The sequence below is a fragment of the Cicer arietinum genome, chromosome 7 (genome assembly GCF_000331145.2).
Source record: "Cicer arietinum cultivar CDC Frontier isolate Library 1 chromosome 7, Cicar.CDCFrontier_v2.0, whole genome shotgun sequence".
Taxonomy (NCBI): domain Eukaryota; kingdom Viridiplantae; phylum Streptophyta; class Magnoliopsida; order Fabales; family Fabaceae; genus Cicer; species Cicer arietinum.
In genome coordinates, this window is record NC_021166.2 from 25,751,364 (window position 1) to 25,769,830 (window position 18,467).

Here is an 18,467-nt window from a genome sequence, read left to right on the forward strand (position 1 = left end):
GGAATATTCAAGAACATTAAATACTTTACTGAGTATGTCCCTGCAACTAACTTGTTTGTTGTCCTCTTGATTTTCAGAACTTTGTCTAGATTCTCTTAAAATACACGTAAGATTAAATAGATAAGTTCAATATCATTTTTAGAATACAATATTAAAAAACATTAAAGTGATAATATACTTACACAAATTTGTATCACTTTTTGAACATTTTCATTGTCAATAAATCCATCTTTATTTACACGAGCCTCCTTCCACAAAATATGACGACCCAATGGTTGATCGTATTGGGTCTCTTGTAGCTTTTCATTAAGACATAAACAAAAGCTATTCGTTAAGATCATAAACAAAATATTAGTTAGAAACTATAGTTTATAATGTACCACATTATATAAAAGTGATGTTTACTTACAATTTTTTGCTCTAATCGTGCATATCCCATACGAGATTTTTTGTATGGATGCGTTGGATTTTTGGCCCTCTCGCGATTTTGCGTACTTATACTCTATATAAAAAAAATAACAATCGTTTAAAAATTTAAAATACGCTATGAATATGAATAATAAATCACAAATGCTAATAAATTAATCAGTTACCACAAACGCTCCGCATGTTTAGCTACAAATGCGCTCCATTCGTCATTTGATATATAGTGTTTATATATTTTTGGAGCATCAACATTCATATTTCCATCACGATCTCTTACGTAACAATTTGACAAATGAGATCTAAATCCCCGATGTATTTTTCCGGCAACTCTAAGCACGTAAGTTTTTCTCACCTCATCAACATCAAAAGCAGACTGCAAACCAAATAAAGATATAGTTTGAGTAAAGTATTTCAATTGAAAAACATATAAGTAACAAAAAAGTGGAGTAAAAAGGTTACTTTTATATCATTCCACAATATATCTTTTGCATCCGTCAAAGTCTTATCTCTCCAATCATCAATTGTAATTGGGATATTCTGACGAATAACAACACCAATATAACTTACCAACATCGAACTGTTTGGCTCAATTGGCTTACCACTTTCATTCCATCCCACCTAATAAACCCATATAGTAAGTATATGCTTTCAAAAAAGATAAAAAATAAACAGCAAACAAAGTATAGTATACCTCTAATTTTATGCCATGACTTCTTGATTTTATGACATTTTGCATAATGGTTGCACCACGTTTAACTTCATTTTCATAGGTCTTAGTGTTGACAACTTCCTCATTTTGATGATCCAAAGCCTTGCGTTTATGACATTTTGCATGATGGTTGCACCATGATTGACTTCATTTTCATAAGTCTTAGGGTTGACAACTTCCTCATTTTGACGATCTAAATCGTTGTTGGTATCCATTTATCTACAACAAGTTCAACATGCAGTTTAGTATAACTTCAACAAGTTCAACATACAGTAGTCTAAGTACGTAGTAGTATAAGTTCAACATGCATTTTAGTGACAACAAAAATTAATAAATACAATACCTGAAGAGTGCGAAGAAATACGTAGGGTTCGTAGGGTTACAGCTTCGTTTAAGAAGGAACGCGAGAATGCGCAGAAATACTAACAATTCGTAGGACATAGTAGGGTTTGCAGAAATATGTAATGAAAGTTACGTATTTCAATGAAAAGAGTACGTATTTGAATGAGGGTTGGTAGGGATAGTAACAAAGATGGAGATGGTTGACAATATGGTTCGTAGGGACAGTAGGGTTGCAATGAGAACGGCAATGAAGAGGAGGAGGACTTTGAAGCGTAGTGAAGTTTACAAAATGTAGAGGAAACTAAAGCGATTTATTGTTATATATAAAACCCTATTACAGTGCTCTTTGAAAGAGCGCTGTAAAAGACTTCCTTAACTTATTTTTTAAAAGCCTATTATAGCGCTATTTGAAAGAGCGCTGTAAAAGACCTTCTTAACTTATTTTTTAAAAACCTATTACAACGCTTTTTCAACAAGCGCTTTAAAATACCTCTTAACTTAGTATAAAATAAAGCTTTATGACCTCCTAATTTTTTAAAAGCTTTTATAGCTCATATTGACAAAAGCGCTATAAAAGACCTCGTTATTTTACTTTTTAAAAGCCTATTACATCGCTCATTTAACAAGCTCTTTAAAAGATCTATTTAACTTAGTATAAAACAAAGCTTTGTGACATCTTTATTTTTTTAAAGGCTTTTATAGCACTTATTGACAAAAGCGCTGTAAAAGACCTCCTTATTTTATTTTTTTAAAGCCTATTACAACGCTTTTCAACAAGCTCTTTAAAAGACCTATTTAACTTAGTATAAAACAAAGCTTTGTGACCTCCTTATTTTTTTAAAGGCTTTTATAGCGCTTATTGACAAAAGCGCTGTAAAATTACAAGTTTGAATTTTTTTCTTCTAACTAATTAGGTAAATACCTATATATATATATATATATATATATCAATGCTAAATTACATGATCAACTCATATTGGGATGATCTGTTCAAGTTCAAGAAAAATTCTCAGTACTCAAACAAAGCTTTTTCAAGTTCAATATAAGCTGAAAACCAATTATGGCAGGTCGAGCTAAATTACACTTAAATTACATGAACTTAGTATACAACACTAAGATCAAGCTAAATATAAGCAGAAAATAAGTATAAGCAGAAAAGCAAATATAGTTCAAGCTACATACTAAAATTCTCAATTCTGGCAGATCAAACAATTAAATTACATGAACTCAGTTCAGATTACATGGCTTATATAAAACAATTAAACACATTAAGATGCCCTTCTTCTTTTCCTGGTGGAATTCACATTAGATTATATTCATATTTATCACAATAATTCAGATTATATTCATATTTATCACAATAATTCAGATTATATTCATATTTATCACAATAATTCAGATTATATTCATATTTATCACAATAATTCAGATTATATTCATATTTATCACAATAATTCAGATTACATGCATATTTATCACAATAATTCAGATTACATGCATGGCTTATATAAAACAATTAAACATATATATACATTAAGATGCCCTTCTTCTTTTCCTGGTGACATTCACATTTGTTTGTCCATTTACAATACGAAACGATGGATTAATCCAAATTCCCTCATCATGATCATCTCTAAGATATAAACCATCATCAGTTGAATCAATTTCATGTGGTTGTTGTGATGTTGCAAATAAAAGATCATTACCAACATCTTCATCATTATTTTTATCATCACTTATTTCATATATCGATAGGACAACGAACCATTTATCATCAACAGGATCAGTGACATAAAACACTTGTTGAGCTTGCGACGCTAAAATAAAAGGCTAATCTTTGTATCCCACCCTATTAAAATCGACAAGCAAGAACCCTGACTCATCAATCCGAACACCATTATGATTATCGACCCACTTGCAACCAAATATGGGAACACGAAACATTGGGTAGTCTAACTCCCATATGCACTCGATAACCCCAAATATGATAGATTTGCATATATTGGGTTTTTGTCTTTTGCACTTGAGATATGCATCGCTTCAGCTACGAGAGTGACTCCACTATTTTGCATAGTGGTCTGATCATCTTGTTCTTTGGTATAAAATGTGTAGCCGTTAATTACATAACTGGTGTAAGAAAAGACATGTAAACTCGGACCATTTGCTAGCCACCTCAATCTCTGTGAAATTGATCAGGGGTCTATTTCAAACTTTGACTTTATGTGATTATTTAACCATGTTATAAAACTTCGATTGTGCTCTCGAGTTATCCAATTTTGATTCTTATTCATGTTCAAACTAGATAACTGATCCATGTGTATTGTAACATACGGTTGAACCGCATCATCATTGTGCATAACACAGTTGTGCCTGCTCCCATGTTGTCCTTGATATAGTCAGTAGTCTCTTTCAAATTATTCCTTCTCCTGATAGTCTTCCCGAAGGACGAGACATGGGAAGCCCTATGGATTCAACATTGGACAGATATTCAATACAAAATTCAGCAGCTTCTTCAACAATGTACCGTTCAGCAATACAACCTTCTGGTCGACTTCTACTTTTTACGTACCCTTTTAATATTTTCATATATCGTTCTATCAGATACATCCATCTCATATAAGCTGGCCCACAAATTTGTGTCTCCTTAACAAGATGAACAGTAAGGTGAACCATTATATCAAAAAACGAGGGTGGGAAATACATTTCAAGCTCACACAAAGTAACAACAATTTCCCTCTGCAATGTCAGTAATTTCTGAGGATCGACCACTTTACTACAAATTTCCCCGAAGAAGAAACATAATCTAGTTATGGCTCGTCGAAATTTTTCAGATAAAATGGAACGTATACCTATTGGTAGCAAATGCTCCATTAGAATATGACAATCATGAGTCTTCAAACCTTTTAACTTGAGGTCTTTCGTACAAACTAAATTTTTAATGTTTGAAGAGTATCCTTCTGGAACTTTAACTTCGTGTAGAAATTTACATAAAACAATTTTTTCCTTTCTAGATAGAGTATGAGCGGCTGGAGGGAGATATGTGTGATTTCTTTCTTTACGGGACCCAATTCATTTCTTATTCCCATATCAACCAAGTCCAATCTTGCATTGATGCCATCTTTAGACTTTCCTAGAACATTAAGTAACGTACCAATAACACTATCAAATACATTTTTTTCAATATGCATCACATCGAGGAAATGTCTTATATACAATTACTTTCAATATGGCAATTCAAAGAAAATTGACTTTTTCTTCCACCCAGTTTTGACCAGCTCCCCCGTAAAAGGTTTGCCAAATTTATTGGTCAAACCTTGTACTTTTTCAAGTATTTGATATCCAGTCGGTGCTAAAGGAGCTTTATCTTCCTCTGATTTTCCATTGAATGCATTTCTCCACCCACGATACTGATGACTATAAGGTAAAAATCTACGATGTCCAAGAAATACATTCTTCTTACAATGTTTCAACCGCATCCAATTTGTACTCTCTTCACATATAGGACATGCACACTGACCTTTAATGTTATATCCTGATAAATTACCATATGTTGGAAAATCATTAATTGTGCCGAACAACATAGCCCTCAAATTAAAACATTCTTTCTTATACCCATCATAAACTTCCACACATGTCTCCCACATATGTTTTAAATATTCAATTAAAAGAGTCAAGTATACATCGATATCATTCCCTGGTTGTTTGGGTCCAGAAATTAACAGAGACAACATCGTAAACTTACGCTTCATACATAACCATGGAGGTAGGTTATAAATCAACAAAATTACAGACCACATGTTGTGTGAGAGTCTTTGAAGACCATGTGGATTCATTCTATCATAGAATTTGCAGGGTGTCAAAACTTTCCATCTCTAATTCTTTCATCTGCATGTCATGTCAAGTGTTTTGAATCTTCTTCACTGCGATACATGCGCCTAAATCTTGGTATTATAGGAAAATACCACACGAATTTTGAGATGTGCACACAAGAACCTAATAACTCTCATAAGAGAAAGTACTCTACCACACAAGAACCTAATAACCCCTCTTTTACGTTGAGATGTGCACAAATACCAGCATTCAAAAAATCAACACAGCATATATGTCCTGACATCACATTTTACACCACTGAAACAACTACACTATCAAACTAACTCTCATGTTTACTAAAACGTAACCTAAACTTATTTATAAGTTAAGTTTGAACGATTTCACCCCTTCCCAAAGTTTTAACGATACCCTCGTCTATATTGAAATGATTTACATTTTGATAGGAGTACAAAAAATAACAACAAAATTGGGTTAGAATAATTCTAACCTCAACACGCAAGACAAAAAGATTTTGCTAAGCAAGGATGAAATTTCGACTGACACGTAGCTTGACATGTGGTTTTCACTTTATTTTGACTGACTTGTTCACATTTTTGCTTATTTGTTCATCAATTAAAGTTCACTAGGGGATCTTTTGAACTCCAAATTTCGCTTGTTCTACAATTTTATATAAGTCCAACAGCGTCCTAAGTTCTCACATGTTATAAGTTGGTTTTGATGAAAAATAGGGTGTTACAATCTCACGTGATATGTATGTATGTTAGTGTAGGTTTAGAAAGTGCAAAATATACTCATTTAGTTTTCCTAATTAATTATTCTAAATCTATATATATCTATTGTAAAGAGTATTTTTAATAAGCAATTAATCGAACAACTCTTTACATATTTGTATTATTTTCTATAATTTTTCATTCAACCTTAAGTAATAATTCAACGTTCTACACAAATACACAAAAGCGATCAAGGATTCGAGGCCCCTCCTTCTAATTAATAAATAACTATACATTCTATTAAAATATGTGTTTATATATATACATTATAAATTATTTAATATCACATTTAAATTTGTATATATTAAATCTCATTACATTTTTTGACCTCATTCAATTATCATAAATGCAAATTAGTTTATATGTCATCTCCTCAACTGATTAACCAAACAAAAAAATAAACACCATATTTTACCCGATAAGAAAACTAATAATTTGATTTTGAACGTTTGTTCATAATAATTTAGCACTTCATTATAGAAAATAATTCAATGGGTGTAGATTTTGGAGTTTAGTGTCATTGGGTTTGTGTCGGTGAGCTGTTACTCGAAAGTGAGGGCAAAGTGAAGATAAGGACCACGGTTGCTATGTAGTACACACATTCTTTGGCAAAATGGGTGACATTGACACATTTATTAATGTGCTATAAAATATATGAATTATTATTCCACCTAATCTCATTTTTGCTTATTCTCCAGGCTGCATTTATAGAGTAGTGTAGGACAACCTGTCAAGATCCGGTTTTAGTGTTTGGTTTCCCTTGTATCTATAGCTGCTATTTTATTCTATAGTTTTAGTATAGTAATATATACATTATTTTGGATTTGTCTTTTTGTCACAATTTGATTGTTTTAATATTTTTTTTTGATGAAATTGAATTAATTAATCACAATTTTGTTTGAATGCATGATGATAAAGAAGACAATTTTGGATGGTGAAATTTCAATTCAAATTACTAATTAAGTGAATAATTTTATTTTGACTTTGAAGTTATTTGTTAATATTTTATTTGAATAGAAGATGGAAATGGAAGATTTTGCTGAATAGATAATGCAAGTGCTCAATCTTGTTGATGTTTTTAAAAAATAAATTTAATTGAATACCCTGATAATTTAAATTAAATTTTAGGAAAACATCTAAATTATGAATAGTAATGGAGATATCTATACAATCATTTAAAAAATAAATAAATTAAAATGAAAGTATTGGTATAGAAAAATTTAATTGAAGATCTCTGCAAAAAATTTCATATTTATAAAAAATCTTAAAGTTGTGCTATGGAGACTTATGTTAACAGACGAGAGGAAAACATTCATTTGGAACACACTCTCAGCATCAATACGCTTAATAGGTCATCTTGTTCTCGTTGCATCTAGTGGAATTATGTAACACCTCAAATTTCCTCTTAATATATATTTTAATAATACTATGATTAATTTTCTTAATATTTGTGTTTAATATGGTATCTATTAATATTATTGGAATCTATTTTTCCAAAATTAATAGTATTTTGGAGAATAAGATGTGTGTGTGGTTAGGGGTCTTCAAATCTAAACTAATAAAAAAAAATCTCAAACTGATAAAAAAAAAAAAACAAAATAGTATACAAAATCAAATATTTTCTGATGTCATTTTGTAAAAACAGTTTTGATCAGATCAGTCCATATTGTTTTTTCAAAATAAAACCAAATCAATCCATAATCATAAATTTTAATGTTTAGTAGTTTGATATATTGCATTTATATATTATTTATTAGTTTTTTTATTTTATTTTTCTAAATAATACTTAATAGTTTAATTTTAACATTTTTTTATTATTTATGATATTTAAAATATAATAGATCATTATTATTCCGTAATGTTAAATTTAAGTATATTATATATTATATTTTGCATCAAACTTAGTATTATACAATACTTTTATAATATTAATTTTTTTTAAAGTTGTAATTTGAATATTCAAAAAACAATCAAAACTAAACCATTTGAAATTGAATCAGCACGAATCATATTTTTTATAAAATTTGTCAACCAAACTGCATGTTATTTTTTTCTTTGGATCAGATGAGCTTTTGCCTCAAAATTGATCAAAATTGCACCACAAATATCCGTTGTACGCTGATAATTGTTGTGATATTTTTTTGTGCATTTTATTAATGATAAGTGTACATATAAATATATTTTAATTACTTCAAACTATTTTTTATTTTAATTAATTATATTTATTTTATAAATAATTATTTTGATGTATTCTTAATATTTTGGAGTTTATTTTAATTATATAGAAGTGTTAGAAAGGAGTATGTGTGGTTGTATAGTTTTCTTTCTTTTTTTTTAACTAGGGTTGGTTGTATAGTTTTTAAAATGGAAAAAAAAATAACTAAAACGTTTTACTTGGGTTGCGCCCTATGTTTATAAGAAAACCAGTCAACTTATTCTTCGTTATGTAAACGCGCAACTAGCAAAAACAAATCATTCTTCTCTTAAATTCATTTTCACAAATTCCATGTCTTTTGAATTGAATCCATCCTCCTATCTACTCAAAATCGGCCATATAATCCATTTTTGGCATTAGTTTCTTTGGTCGTGACTCGGTTTCATCAGAAACAATCATGTTTCTTTCTTCAACCGAGATATTTTTTGTTATTTCCGGCGACTACGATCGTCATTTGAAAACGTGGACATCGTTTTTGGATTCCTCTCGTTGAAACCTTCAAGAAACACTACTCATTCACATATTACGGCGAAGTTGACGTCAAATATTGTCAACGCTCTAGCACATCGGCGAGGCTTTTTCTGATATATTTTGATCGTTTTGACTTTATTTTTATTCCTAAATTTTTTATGAAATATTTAAACTGGTTGTTTGTGCGATGTCGATCTTTCGTTACTGCTGAAAATTTAAGTTGATTATTGTACTTTCAAAAGCGTCAAAATAAGGTATGAGATCATAGTGAGTTCAAATTCATGAGTGTAAAATAAGTGAGATAAATGAGAAAATCGTATTTCCCACAATTCATCTATGACTCGCTATGTACGACTGAAATCTCTGAGTAATAATTGACAAATGAGAATACTTGGAATTTGGTGAGCTTAAAATATGAACTAGTAATTTATATAGGATACTGTTTGATTTTGAAGATTGTGCGGTAGCCGAATTATTTTAGAATTGTGTATTTGCATAATTTGCACTCTTTGTTTATATCCTTGTTGTTGTTATATGATGCAAAATATGATGAATTTTGAATACTTGCATTACAATCGAAATGTTGTGTGAATGATCTAGTATTGCTTTATGTGAGTGAATACCTTGTGTTGTTGAATCTAATGTATTACGATGATGAATTTTGAATTTAATATGGAAATGTGTAATGATGACTTATGAAGTTACTGCTCTTGATGAATGTTATGAAATACATATTGTGGTTAATTGAAATGGGATGAATCCAACCTGTTTCAATGATGGTGCTTTTAATGGAGTATCATAGGCTAACAAGGGGAGGAAAATATGATGTTAGAGTATAAGAATCAGTTGAGTGTTTTGTCATCACATGGAAAGGGTATGACAAGCCTAGTGATTTAAGGGAAGTATTATTAAACGAGTGGTGTAAGTGTCTCAAGTTGAGAAGGGGTCTACGAGGACAACGTTTTTTGACATGTTTGTAAGGACAATGCTATTTTGATGTGTCTATATGGAGAAAGAAATTTTGACGTGTCCTTAAGAACAAGACTAGTTTGACGTGTCTGCAGGCCATGACAATTTTGAAGGTTCGTAAGGGCAAGACCAAATTTGATGTGTCTGCCCATCCAAGTGGTGACATAGTATCAAGATTCCTAACCAAGTACTTTAGAGTAGAATGATAAAAAAAAAAAAAAAAAGAATGAGTCTAGAGTATAAAAGCATGCATAACTTAACTTGATATGTGTGTTGACTTACCTTAATGTTGTGGATTGTATTGGTGTTTTACTTTGATTATTTTTGTTAATTGTGATTTGATGTGATACATTGTTTAATTGATAGTTCATGCCCTTGGTTCGTAAAGGCAAACACTTTCTTTCAAGATAAGTCTTTAGTCGTAGTCAGCAGCTATATGTTACCGTTTCAAGGGTTAAAGTAAGCAAAGAGAACAATGATCCTTGAATATGAGTTAGTTCCAATTGCAGTAGCAGGTTTGAACTTTGTTGTTCGATAGAAAATGGTTAATCAATAGCTAAGTGATATGCCCAAAATGGATAATAGTGTTAGACATATAGGAAAGATGAATCTCAAAAAGGTTTGAACTTAAAAATGAGATTCATTGTCAATATTAAAAGATAAAAAGTACAAAACACAAATCACTAGCCATTTAGACACCACAAAGAGAAAAATGTTTAAAACAAAATCACCAACCACTCAGACAACTACAAAGATAAAGTATTCAAGATTAAATTTTAATCACATATGAGATCAAATCTATATTCTCATAGATGTTCATAGTTAGGACTCAATAACTTCAACATCTCAAATATGGAATGCATACGCACCTGAATAAATATCTCAAAATTACCACTTTCATTTTAATGATCTATAAAATTCGGTTTGACTATTTGGCTACATGTTGTTGATAAAATATAAACTTATATCATCAAGAACACTTAAAAATCGAAATTTTATTCTTGTCACTATACATTTTTTTCCCATGAGTACTCTTTTAAGAATAAAAATCAAACTATACATTAATGCATTTCAATTATCAACTTCTCATATTGTCACAATTAAAAATGTAAAATTTTCACCAATTTCCTCAAGACATATATTGTTCATAAAAGTCAAAATTTTAAAGTTAAAATACTCAAAAAGTCAAGACTTTAAATAAAAAACATCATAACAAACATATTACTAATGATATCGTAATAAAAATTTGAAATTTATAATTAAGTACACTAAGACACATGAGAATTGTAACTTTACGTTAAACATTTTTACAACATATTTATCATAGCTGGAGTTGGTACCTCCAAACAATCAAAAAGTGTGGACACAATCAAAAAGTTTAAACAATCAAAAAGTGTGGACACAACCATCTACACCATCTCAGATGATGAATCTGGTTCCCCACCTCCACTCACACACCCTGCCCCTTCTTCTAAATCACCACTCAAAAAGGGGTTGAAATTCGTCTGACTTCTGCAAGTTTGGCTGAAATTCTACATCTACCCACATAAGGGCCAACCATATTTGGAAAAGATTGGCATTCTGCTCTAAATATCAACAAAGATGTAGTTTTCAATGAGCTCTTCATTCCTAAATCAACAAATTTTGTGTGTGCATATTTCAAACCCTTTCCCAAAATTTTCAACAATATCAGTCAACATTTGGTTTTCCATATTGTGGTAGTCATGAGTATGTTTCTAATAATGATTTCTTGATCATCTATCACCTCCTCCATTGCAAAAGACTCAACCTTCTCTACGTCATCATTCAGATAATGATAGCCTTCACCACTCATGATTACAAAAGCAATATTGTTCCCTATAGTATGATTGTCACTAAAATTTTCAAATACTTCAATGTCCCTCTAAGAAATGAAAAATCCATTATCAAAATTTCAAAATTATCTTCCAAAAACATCTCCCACATGAAAAAGATTCATCGCTTCCCCCAACTCAACATATCCCTCAAGATCAATCTCCTTTCTCTCTTGGTCCCATCAAAAGGAAATGCTCTGATAGGAAAACATCTTTAAACCCAAATACTCAGAATTTTGGAGTCAACATTCCTCAAGAATGTTTTTCTTTCTAGAACAACGTTCTTCCCTTCTCCACCAATAAATCTAAATCCACCCACTTGAAAATGTTCATGCTTTTGGTATCCCAACACCACACTCATTTTAGAATCCAATTCTTCAAAGTCATCTTTTCTACCAAATTCATTTTGAGAAAACATCTCAACTGTCTCCAGTATTTGTCTCCCCACATAAATCCATATCTTCCTTGTATGACATTAACAAATACTTTGATTTTGTTGATATGGACATCTTTAGTTCCACAATTCCTCAACTATTGTGTCACTTTAGTGGTAAAACATGATAAATTACTTGTGTCACTTTAGCCCTGCATTCATTAGTTTTGTTATTGCTTCTGCTCCAAGTAAATCATCAAGTTTGCATCAATTTAATCAAATAATAAAAAAGTTATCAACTTAGTCAAACACAATCAACCCCCCCGGTTCTTTTGATTGCAGCTTTAAGTAACTGCCTCTATCTTTGGTAATCACATCTAGCGTTTGATCGTCTCACTCTAAATTATTACGTATCCTCTAAAAAATTTAACATTCTAAAAAAAGTCAAATCTTCGAAGAAGACAAAGAAATGACACATCCTTTGATGAACATCCTAAATCTGCTAATTTGTAGATCATACGTCATGCTTCAACCATCGTATCTTATGTTTCCCAACTCTTTTAAACAAGATACGTTGAATTATTACAAGATCATTTTTTGTAAAGTTTATATGGAAAATCAATTCTACAAAGATATGATATAAAACTTTATGAATTATGTTGATTTCTTGAAATCAGGACAACGGTAAAAAACCCTAATTGTTCTCCATAAAAGGATGTGCATCACTTAAAGAAAAGCAAGAAATACACAAGTAACAAGCACATATGTACTCTTGCTCAATATCACTTTGTTTCACGCTAGTGCTAAGAAAATTTGAAGTAACAAATCTATAAACACTTTATGCGAGAGTTAATTTAGAAAAACTCAAAAACCCTTTTGTTTATGACCTAGCCCAGTAGTGGTTGACTCCCTCAACTACTTCATTATACTAAGCTAAAAAGTTGAGAAGATTGAACACGACCAGTGTGACAAGTAGGTGTTAAAGTTTAAGTCTGATTTTGTGGTGAACTAGTTGATTAAATTCTTCAGTGGAAGGGTTTGGACGTAGCTACTGTGTTGGTGGAGAACTAGGATACATCGTTGTGTCTCTCTGCTCTGTTTTCTTGCACCTGGACTACGTTCTTTACTTTTGTATAGCCACGCGAATATGTTTTTAATTAGAAAATACAATTCAAACTCCCCTTTTCTTGTGTTTTTTTTTTTTATTCTACACTCTATACCTTCTTCATTTAACTCTTCTCATTTTTTTGATTTCTTCGAAGGACAATTAGCAAGAAATTTCACCTTTTCTTCTAAAGAAGGCCACTCTGGGTGAGGTACTCAAAGTATCAAGATTACCATTCCCTTGGCCTTGTTCTTCATTTTTAGAAACATGTTGAGGTGACTTTGGTGTTTTAGCAGGATGAATGGATGGTTCAATCTCTATAGAAGATTCAAAGAGGTTTAGTTAGATAGAAGAAGGTGCAAGTAACCAAAACAATTGAAGAAGTGTAAAAGGGTACCTTAGTAAGATCAACTGGTTGCACCTTCAGGTTCCTTCTGATTCAAGCTTCGAAATTATAGTGCCAATGGGCATGCTATCATCATCTATGACACAGTCCACTACATCAACATTCACAAGCCTTTTGTTGCGTTTAGAAGACTCTTGATCCATTTGGCTTCGAGATTTCCTTTTCCAAGGACTCTCAAGAACTTCATCCTGTTAACAAAGAGAAATCGATAGTAATCAAAAAACATACATAAAGTTATTGGAAATGTTAACGGAAATGCATACATCTTTAGTAGATTCCTTAGAAACGATATGTAAAATATATGTAAAATCCAAACTAAACGAATTCAAAATGGTAAATAAGAAATTACCTCAGGGGCCGAAGAGTGGGTTGATGACGGGACTATCTTAGATTTAACGTTGATCTTCTTTTTCTTTGGAGCCTCATCTTCCTCTAAGGATTATATCATTGGAAACAGATCCCGTGAACTTTTCTTCTTGAAATCCTTCTTCGAAACATTGGTTGGTACATCATTTGTTGAAAGTTAACCAAAGTTAGATAAATATAGAATACATATTGCACAAAGGTAAGAAAGACTACCTTTTGGTTCAAGGAATAGTTTGCTTGCACGAAAGTCAATACCAAGATTAAATGAGAAAATCCAAAGGTGGCATGAACTATCTATAACTTTTTGTGACTTAGATTTTTTATAAAGAATATCCAACTTAAAGGGGCATAAACCCTTTTGGGTCAAGAAGGGGTTTTGCTACTCCAAATGGAGCATTCGGTAAAGTAGAGAATTTAGGACAAAAGAATTTGAATTCACAATGTTCGAAGATTTAGTTTTAAATTTCTGCATCAAATTTGAGTTTTCTTTCCTAGCCTTAATCTTCTCAAGTAAAACTTCAGGAGCATACTTCAAAATTCTACCAAGTTCTTTAATTTTGTAAGCATTCTTAAAATATTTCTCGAATTTGATATTTTCCTCGAGATACATAGTTGGTCTCTTGGTGTTAGGATTCCCTATTTGCAAAGAAGAAGTATCAACAAGTTAACTTTTGAAGCAATCATCAAATTCCTTCAAAATGTTGTTGAAATACCATTTCCACCATATGTGAAAGCTAATTGTAGTGTAAAAACACTTGACAAGATGTATGAGGCAATACTCTAGCTTCAAATTTTTTCTATTTTTCTCACTGAGCTCGAAGGAAGACCAAGACAACTGGCCAGACAAAAGAATATCTTTGGTGGTTAAGAGAATAGAAGTGGGTAGCCTTCAGCCGAAACCAAATTGCCTTGAAACAAGTTAGACCTAAAGGGAACAATCAACCATTTAAAAAGTCACTCCATATCTCTATGGTTTCACTATTAGTTTCATAAGGGAGACTTTGGGTGAACCAAACAAGTCACATAATTCGATCAACAATGGGGGCAAGACAACAATGATGTTTGTCTAAAGTAAAAAAAAAAAACATTTGAAACAATTACTGAAATAAGAAATACTCAATATGAGGAATAATTTTAGTGAGAAGAACAAGTTATTGTCCATACGGTGTAAAAATAAGTAGAGAAACACTTAAATTATGAAAACTCAGAGGATAAACAACATTCAACCATAATTGCAAAAGCCAAAAGGGGTCATCTACATTTGAAATTAAATCTTCATTTTTTTGAGAGAATTTCATATAAGTCACCAAGATATTAGAAGAGTTGAGCTAAAAGAAGGTTTCTCAAACTGATGATTTTACCCTTATGAAGAAGTCTAGCCAAAGGAAGTAAGGTTTTTCCTATGGAAATTGATTTTGAGCAAAAAAAGGCACAGTGGTGTTGCCAAAATAAAGGAAATGCAATGTGCTCCTTGTTAGAGACATCTCTTGAGTTTGCATTATTGTTTTGGATGAATTGAATATAACTCAAGGATGACAAGACTGGTTCAAACTAAGTTTAAGGTTAAAACTCAACCTGTTGGTTTAAGACCCATTATAGCAGCCACATCGAAGAGAGTTATAATGAGCATACCTTAAGGGGTTTGAAAAGTACAATAGAAGGATTTTCATCTAAGGTTTCTTTCCTTTGGACTTATGCAGATTGAAGCTGTCAAGCATTGATCTAAATGCATTGGTATCCGATTCCAACAACCTAGGGTTTACTTGACTTCTAAAGGGTTTTGAAGAAGTATTTGTTGGAACCAAGTTGGTTTTATTCTTACAGTTTTGATTTTAACAAAATTATTTTACAAGATCAATATATTTGACTTCACAAAGTGTTACAGAAGGTTCATGTTTTTGAAGACAATTTAAAATTACATTTGATTCCTATTTAAAATTGAAAAAAATCTTTGACCAAGTTTAAAAGATCATATGGTCAAGATTTGAAGAAGATAAAGATTTATCTACAAAAAGATATGAATTATTTGCAATAAGATTTTATCAAGATTTATCAACAAAAATATTTGAATTATTTACGAGAAGATTTGATCAAGATTTATCACAAGATGATATTAATTATTTACAAAAAGATTTGATCAATATTTACCATAAGAATATATGAATTATTTACAAGAAGATTTGATCAAGATTTATCACAAAAAGATATGAATTATTTATAAGAAGATTTGATCAAGGATTGTTTACAACAAGGAACACTCACTAGAAGATACATTTATTATTTGCAAATATATGATTCAGATTTTGACAAAGGACAAAATACTGAATTGGACTTAATCATATTCCTACTTGTCGAAATTCCAGAACCAGTCCTACACTATGTTCCCGCTCATATCACAGTAAGCAATAGAAAGGAGGTTTCATATGAAGACTTTGCGAAAGATGATCCGTTGTCGCACACGGGTCAAATACAATTGATAAAATGTAAATAGAGGTAATAACTCGAATCGTTTCGCAAGGACTTTTGATATAATAATAATAACCGAATTGAAATTTGAAATTAAAAATGGGTTTTTTTAAATTTTTTATTTAACAGATGAGCAAAACGATTAATCCACTTATTCGAGTTTTAGACCTATCACAGATTCTATCAATGAGTTTAATTTCTAATTTGTGATTCTATCCTATGTGAATTCGGTTTCTTTGATTGGATTAAGCATCACAATCATCAAAATATTACAATTAATGATCAAACGTCGCAAAATTATAATTCAATTAAATTAGAAACCGAAACCAAATTCTATCAAATACATTTAATCGATCCTATTGAATTCAATTTAAGCAATCAAAATATCAATATAATCAAATAAACAATAATAGACTCATGAATCAAAAATTGACAGTGTAACCTAAATCTCAAGGTGTTGATGAAAATCTGAACTCGTGGATTAACCTTATAAAATTAGCCTTCCATGAAATTAAAATAAAAACTTTTTATTTCTTGTAGCAATCTGAATCCTAAAATTATTACAAATTCCCCCACACTTAAACTTTTGCACTCCGAGCAAAGCAATGCATGAGATTCCAAACATTCTTATGAATGCAAAGTGGTGAGAGAAAAAAAAAAAATTTATAGCTTAAGGCAATCATGAATAGATTTTTTTATCACAACCAATACAAACAAGAGGACAAGTTAACTAAAGAATGCATTATAAGTGGTAGAGTCCTCCCAGGATATAAAATTCTCTCAAAGTATTTGGACTACTGTTTACACTCAAAGCACATCATAAAATCTAGCACTACCATAGGCTTGACAAGTCTCTATAATCTATATTTGAAACACATGCACATAATGATCAAAAGGTCTTTATTCAGGTTGTAGCGTGACCAAGGTAAGGGTGAGATAATCCTAAGGAGACTAGGGCTGAAAATCAAAGAGGATAAAAAAGTAATGATTAAGAGAGAAAAACAACATTAAGAAGTAACTGGACAAAACATCATTGACATTTATTTTCACACTCTTTTTGCTCACAACACAACCATTTTGCCTAGATCATTTCAATATATGCATGCGGACAAGAGTCAAGTCAAGTTCTGGCGTAACTAGCAATCATGAGTGAGATAACACACAAGAAAAAAAAAATATGGAAAAATGTATTTCATTCATAATAAAGCTCAAAAATCTCACAAAGGTTAATGACCTATCACAAATAATACACAATTTAGCGTTTTAGTCCAATTTATTTTACCAAGAATGCAAAGATACTAACCAATCATGCTAGTCCAAACAAACTCTCAACACTTACAACCACAAAATCTGATGAAAATCATGTAGTGCAATGTCCATTTTTATTTATTTTTTTATTTTTATTTTTGTTATTTTTTTGAAATATAACAAATAAAATCCTAAAACAAATAAAATCATAAATAATAAAATCCTAAATAATACCCCCACACTTAAATTACACATTGTTCTCAATGAAAGTAACAAGTATAAAATAAGAGTAAGGAAAGGGAACTCCTTATTCAAACTTCAGTGTAGGTGGGCTTTTCCAAAGAGAGTTCTTCTATGGTAGCATCTTCAAGCACAGAGCTCTCATAGAATAGTTTGAGGTATTTTCCATTTACTTTGAACACTTTCTTGGTGTTTTTACTTTTTATTTCCACTGCACCATGAGGAAAAATGTTAGTAACAACAAAAGGGGCAATCCACTTCGATCGAAGTTTCTCAACCATAATTTTCAGACGGGAGTTGAGCAATAAAACTTTTTGGCCAATGGAAAATTCCTTCCTAGAAATCATCTTATCATGAAAGTACTTAGTTTTCTCCTTATAGATTCGAGAGTTCTCATAAGCTTCAAGTCTAAGCTCTTCAAGTTGTTGCAATTGAAGCTTTCTTTCCAAACCTGTTTTCTCCATCTCAAGGTTACAACTCTTGACCGTCCAATAAGCACGGTGCTCTATTTCCACTGAGAGGTGGCATGCCTTACCAAATACAAGTCGATAAGGGGACATCCCTATTGGTGTTTTGTAGAATGTTCTCTGAGCCCAAAGAGCTTCTTCAAGTCGGTGGCTCCAGTCTTTCTTGTTTGGCTGCACCTTTTTTTGTAAGATCTGTTTGATTTCCCTGTT

The 18,467-nt window shown here is 31.3% G+C and overlaps 1 long non-coding RNA gene across 2 annotated transcripts; it reads right to left on the reverse strand.

Annotated features, from left to right (window-relative positions):
• Positions 1–10,966: 10,966 nt before the first annotated feature.
• On the reverse strand, positions 10,967–15,568 carry LOC101490012 (uncharacterized). 2 transcript variants are annotated; one of them, XR_003474146.2, is made up of 5 exons: positions 14,050–15,568; positions 13,820–13,957; positions 13,462–13,658; positions 13,244–13,381; positions 10,967–12,171 (listed from the first exon to the last, which is right to left on the reverse strand). It is a non-coding gene; the product is annotated as an uncharacterized lncRNA (long non-coding RNA). The 2 variants fall into 2 exon arrangements; XR_003474145.2 differs by having other exon boundaries at positions 13,820–15,565.
• Positions 15,569–18,467: the final 2,899 nt, after the last annotated feature.